Source organism: Oncorhynchus mykiss, chromosome 18, assembly GCF_057628025.1.
Source record: "Oncorhynchus mykiss isolate SJ-2025 chromosome 18, ASM5762802v1, whole genome shotgun sequence".
Lineage (NCBI taxonomy): Eukaryota > Metazoa > Chordata > Actinopteri > Salmoniformes > Salmonidae > Oncorhynchus > Oncorhynchus mykiss.
This window is the reverse complement of record NC_143039.1, coordinates 31,385,001-31,391,041: the sequence shown is the minus strand read 5'-3', so window position 1 is coordinate 31,391,041 and position 6,041 is coordinate 31,385,001. Positions and strand designations below refer to the sequence as shown.

At 38.8% G+C, this 6,041-nt stretch overlaps 1 protein-coding gene across 23 annotated transcripts in view; it reads left to right on the top strand.

Moving 5' to 3' along the window:
- Positions 1-1,404: 1,404 nt before the first annotated feature.
- LOC110495859 (bromodomain adjacent to zinc finger domain protein 2B) overlaps positions 1,405-6,041 on the top strand; it is an 81,698-nt gene continuing 77,061 nt past the window's right edge. For 20 of the 23 annotated variants that reach the window (XM_036952312.2, XM_036952309.2, XM_036952308.2 and 17 more), the window contains exon 1: positions 1,405-1,643. The gene's annotated coding sequence lies outside the window, so the exon portion shown is untranslated. Of the gene's footprint in view, positions 1,644-1,695; positions 2,137-6,041 lie in introns of those variants that run through there. The other 3 variants (XM_090208131.1, XM_090208125.1, XM_036952299.2) reach the window with 1 other exon arrangement.

The window sequence follows — 6,041 nt, the reverse complement described above, 5'->3', positions numbered from 1 at the left end:
ATGTAGAAATGCAATTTCACATGTGAAAGTAAGATTTTCACGTGAACGTTTTTCACATATAAAACTGCAAATTCGATTTTCCCATGTCATTGTTTTTCACATGTGAACCTGCAAATTAGATTTTTAAACTGCATTGGCAATTTTCACATCTGCACGCTTTTAACATGTCACGTGAAACTGCAACTCACCTGTGAGGTGAAAGCATGTTATTCTCCTCACATGTGAAAAGGTGGTGTTAACATGTGAAGTCTACATTTTGTACATGTGAAAATATGGTTTCACATGTGAAATTTAAGCTCAACATGTGAAAACAGCAAACAAAAAAATTAAGGGTGGGGCAAGGCCATGTAAACAGAGCAGAGCAGTTGTACCCATTCTATCTTTAACCACCCCTCCCCTTGTTGTTTTCCAGTTCAATGAAATAATCTGGCTGCCTGCACCCCGTCTGACTGACTAAAACCCTTGTCTGGGTCACAGGGCCCATGCTCAGCCTGTTGCTTGTTAAGTGTTCAGAGAGGTATAGAGCGTACAATTAGGCACACAGATGGCTGTTGTGTCTTTGCCATGCAATGGTATTGATCTTCTCCTTAGGAAAAGATCTGTGCATTTCTCCCCTGGATTTTCTGTTTTGCAAGTGCGTTTTGTTTGAAAACCAAAAGGCAACATTTGCACAAGTACCTCCCACTTATTCTAGTTGTAAATCATTGGAAGTGGTATTAAGGGGAAACTTTGATCACATTTAAGATGATCATATGAGGGTTCATCTGTCACTATAAACCTAAACAGATTATGAAAAAACACAGAAAGATTTGGGCAGCAGTATCACCCTCTATCCTGTCCAGAGATGAGGAAAGACAGAATGTGAGAGTTAATGTTAAATATGAACAACATTTGAGCATCACATGTATTGTCACAAATTATGACCAAACACATTTTGAACATTCATTTCAATCCCACACATGCATGCGTTTAAAAAAAAAATCGGTATTATTTTAGCATTTCCATAGACAACATGTTCATAATAAATAATATATTTCCCTGATACTTGGAACCACATCAACGTGACTAGTTGATATCTAGCCTATGGAACATGCACTGAAACTAATCATTCAAATTTGAGAAGTTTCAGTCATTCCATACATTATTTGATTATGAATATCAATGATTATGAATAATCAATTACGTAACTTTTCGAAAAACAAACAAATAAAACAAGTCAATAAGATTCCTCATCCTTGAATCAATTCAATAGATGCTTTTGTTTGTCACATTAGCACATGGTATAGCCCTAGTCATAGTCCAACTGTCTAAACGTAGTGTACTATTGTTTTCCTAATTAAAACAAACATTGATCTCTATTAATGGCAAATACAAGTTTTCTTTTGTGGCAGCTTGTAAGCTGACGTCACTTTGGTTCCTTGAAGTGGAGCTGAATAAACCTTGAGAAGAGTCTCCTTCAATCTGCTGTTAGTAACTAACACACACACTCACTCACACCGAGACTCAATTACTGCCCAATTCCTTTCTTTATCATCTGTTACCGGCCTCTTTCAAAACGAAATCGAAAAGAGGCTAGAAGGCTACACGAAGTATTACTTGAAACAAAATCCCGTTGGAAATAAGTATTAGTGTCGAAACTAAAGGTAAGTGTCCTCTTATTTCAAGGTGGGGGTAAAGAAGACGTTCTGTTATATCATAGAACAAGCGATGTAGCTGGCTTGATTTGTTTCGCGAGGCGAGCTGTAGTTTCTTTGCTTACTGCGTGTGTCCCTCAATCGTCAACTGCAGATTGATAGAAACTTATCAAATGGACACAATGTTATTCTAAGCAATCGGCATGTGCGCCTTTACTGCATGGTAAAATAATAGACTACACCAAAGTTGTTTTCTAGAGTAAACGGAGTGTTTTTTGTCGTTGCTCAGATCAAGCTAGTTTGTGACCTGATAGTCGGAATCGTCTTTGTGTCCTCTCTCGTGCGCTTTTAATTGAACTGTTCTATTTTTTTTTTCTTAAATAAAAACTGTTTTATTTAGTTCAGGAAAACTTTTTTGAATATGTTTTTACCCCCTGTTATATATAAGTTAGCTAGTATTTTTTTGTGCACATTTAAAGGAACGATGTGGGAGTCAATGAAGGTAGGGAGCACAAGCTACCTTTGGTCTGTTTAGCTGTCCGTTTACAGACAGGGCAAAATCCGAGCCAGCTAATAGCTCTTCAATGCGAAAATAAAATAATTAGTAAGCATAAACATAAATACTTGATTTAACAATATAATAGATTGTGTTATGGTTTGCCAGGTAAAATTACATATCTTATTAGTAAAATTAGTTTGATGTTTTTGTCGAGTTTCAGGCTCTTTTTTTTTTACAACTGGCTAAAGCTATCTTTTGTTGCTTCCTCAAACAAGAAGCAGCTGCTGCCTGGCCGAGTCGTTGAAATGTATCCCTTTGTGTATATTACAATATCCTCCATTTTTCTACCCTTCCAAACAACAAGCCTTTCGCCATCTTGGTTGATTTAAATTCCCTAAGCACCCCCACGCTTGAAGGAAACGTATCCATGTTTTACATAGAGAAAGTTTAAACTAGACTCTGGGAAAAGAAATGTAGACGGTGACGTCATGTGAAGTTTAAGAGAAATGTAAGGCAACATTTAGCCTGTGATTGGAAGGAGGAACAATTTGGTGTTGCGTTTGAAGAAGAGTGGGATTCAGCTACACCGTTACAGTGACATTATACAGCGTTGCAATAATCGGATACATGTTTTTGAACGCGCAAAACACACCAACGGTGTGTTTTAATAAGTAGTGGCAGGTGGAGATGGCATGCAAACTGCCTTTAAAAACTCGATTTTTTTTTCTCTCACTGAACTTGCTTAGGTATTTTCTACATGCACGATTTCTAGTTTATCAATGACACTTTGATAAAGATGTTATTTGTCACAACACTGTTGTTCAATAACATGAATAGCACATATTATGTGTTTTAAACGTTCAACCGCTGGAATTAGGCAATAGGTTACACGTGCTAATCATAATCGATTAGAATAAATATGCTATATCAGAATTATGTTATGACATGTAGCCCAGTGTATCATCATGTTTTGCTATTGCATTTTAAAAAAAAATATTGTTGAATGGACTAATAGCCAAGTAGTCTAATACGTTTAGACATTGATCAACAGCAATGGATGTTTACACAAATGTCAACTTTTAATTAGTCAAGCAAAGTATTATTAGTATTTTTTCCCTTTCCCCTCTTTTTCCATTTGCATTGTGGGAGTCGTTGACACTTGTTTACACATAAAAGGCAAAGATAGTGTGCCTAGGCTTTTCTACTGGTAATATCACAATGTTCACCTTAGATGACTATAGGTCTTGGGCCTAATTATCATGCCATAAGTGGTATGCGCTATTGAACAACATGTCGCCTACTCGTTATCCACAATCTCGTCATTGTAAAGCTCATTTCTGAGAAGATGGCAGAGGTGTGACAGAGACAGTAGGTAGCGATGACAGTAGGCTGGCGACAGTAGTTTTTTTTATTACCATGTTATAACATATAACATGGTTCATTTGTGTGTTTTGTTGATGTTATAGCCGAAGAAAGATTTCAAACATATGCTACCCAAAGTAGCAAACTGTCTAGTTTATCATCGAAGAATCTCCTGTCACACTAGAGATTATACTCTCATCACCAGTTGTTCTGGTGATCATCCATCCACCATATCCCTGTGTGATAGTCTTTAAAATGGATCCCAGTTGTTGTCTCACAAGCAGTTGTTGTAAAAGAACAACAACAATGAAGCTTTGTGATAGGGAATCTAATGGTTTCACCTCCCACCCTCTTTGTTTGGATATTTACTGCTGCAAAGCTAAAGTGCACAGGAGCAGATGCTTAGCCAAACATCCTTGCTGAGGGAGGCGCGATGCCTTTTTCCTTCTGGGAATGGCTCCTCTCCTCTCCCTGTGCTGATGCATCGACATGACAGCTGCTTGATTTCATGGAGCTGCTAAGAAGCCATTAGTGGTATCAGTGAATTGAAACGGAACAGTCTCTCCCATTTTTCCACCACTATTACAAACGGCTATTGTTAGCTTCTTTTGTGTGTGTGTGTGTGCTGCAGCTGAACACACACAGCAGAACAGGGCAGAGGAGCACTAATATACTTGTGTTGCTGTGTGTTTCCCCATAATGCGAGTGAGAGAGAACAAATCTGTCAGGGCTTGTTTGTGATGTTGGTTTGAAATGGAAGCAAACTGTGCTACCTCAAGCACACTCAAATCAGGGATGTTTCCATGCCTGGCCAAGAGAAGTAAAAAAAAAAACTGTAGTGCTCTCTCTCTCTCTCTCTCTCTCTCTCTCTCTCTCTCTCTCTCTCTCTCTCTCTCTGCCTCGCCTCCCCTCTCTCCCTCTCTTCCCCCCCACAGAATGTTGTTTTCTTTGCCAGGAGATAAAAAGGACTTCCGCTTGACTTGAACATTCAGGAATTAAAGATAGACATGTTTAAGCCCTATTTGCATGTCTACCCAACGCTGCACCAAACGGTTGCTATTGACTAAGCTGATTAGGAGAAATTAGGTTTAGGAGCCCCTGTGTCTGGGGGTGCTGAAACTGACAAAACTTGGACAGATTTTCTACAGACAATCCCATATGCACACAAGTCTATTCTGTCTAATCCTGTACTATTGAAATGAGGGCTAATAATGTTAGAGGAACGTGCCTGCTTTGGTGTCCATCATTTTTTTGTCTTTTTGAAATGAGGTGAGGGTGGTTATCCAGTCAACAATCAAGCAGTTTGTCTCGATCTACGCTGCCACCCTTTCAATTGATCTTAAACGCAATGCCCACACGGCTCTCGCTGATTGCAGTGTGCACGGAATTTGATTAGCATGCTATATTCCTATACTGCACCTCCTTGTGCTAGTTTCAATGTTTCCCTTCGTTGTTTGTGAGACACTGTAATGAAGCATTTATTACTGTAACCCTGGAAACGAAGGACTACATTGTTTGTTTCTGGCACTGATTTCCTTGTTTATGTTGTTTTGTATGGCCTACACAGAGATTGATTAGCTTCTGTAAACAGATCTTATGTGTGGTAAGGGAACGAACAGTTGGGTAAAGTCTGTGAAATCTCTGCACTGTAGTGGTGGTGTGTTGTTCACACTCATTTTAAGTTTTCAACTCTAAAGAGGCAGTAAGTTTGTTTTGTGTTATGTGAAATGAATCAACCAGAGCCTAATTACGTAAAGCTGGATTGTCACCGAGTCATCCAACCCTGTGTTTACTTCAAGCTCTCTCTCTCCCTCTCTTCTCAGAAGTCAAGTACTAACTTTTATAAAGATGTGTGGTGAAATTGATGGCCCTTTAGGGATGCAGGAATTGGCTTAAAATCCAAAATGTTTAATTAGGCTACTGCTGATTATTATTGTTGGCTATTAAACCTTTGTTACTGTGCACGATGATTGTCAGGTCTGAAAATGTTCCTTGCAGCAAGTGTTTGGGAATACTCATTAGCACAACTGTTGACAGAACACAACATAAGTCAATGACAGTATGACAAGTTTGTTAGTGCTCCTATGATCTACTTCACCTTCGCTTTGCTATTCTAGTCACACTGTACATTAAGTTGACATTAAGTAGCGACATGCATTTTTACATAGCCTAGCCTACATTATAGCACACACATCCATTTTTACAAACATTTACAAGCAAGATGAATGTCAGCAATATGCAAGAACATACTATGGGCATCTATGGTGGCCTGGTTCAGTTTGTGACATGAACTGAAAGTAACTGTGTCAAGGGGAGCATTACTGGTACAAGCAGATGTCAGTTTTACAGCAGTCTGGCTTGTTTAATACGTACAAATAATCTCTGTGTTATTGTTGCTTTCGTAGACTCCAAAAATAGTAGCATAAATGCCTTTTGTACAACCAGGTCACGCCAAGTTCAGTTTGTTTCTGAAATACCAAAGACACGGAGGCCATGTTTGGGAGAAAAGGAGGCGTTTAGCTGCTAAGGTCTTTGTTTTGTCCGTC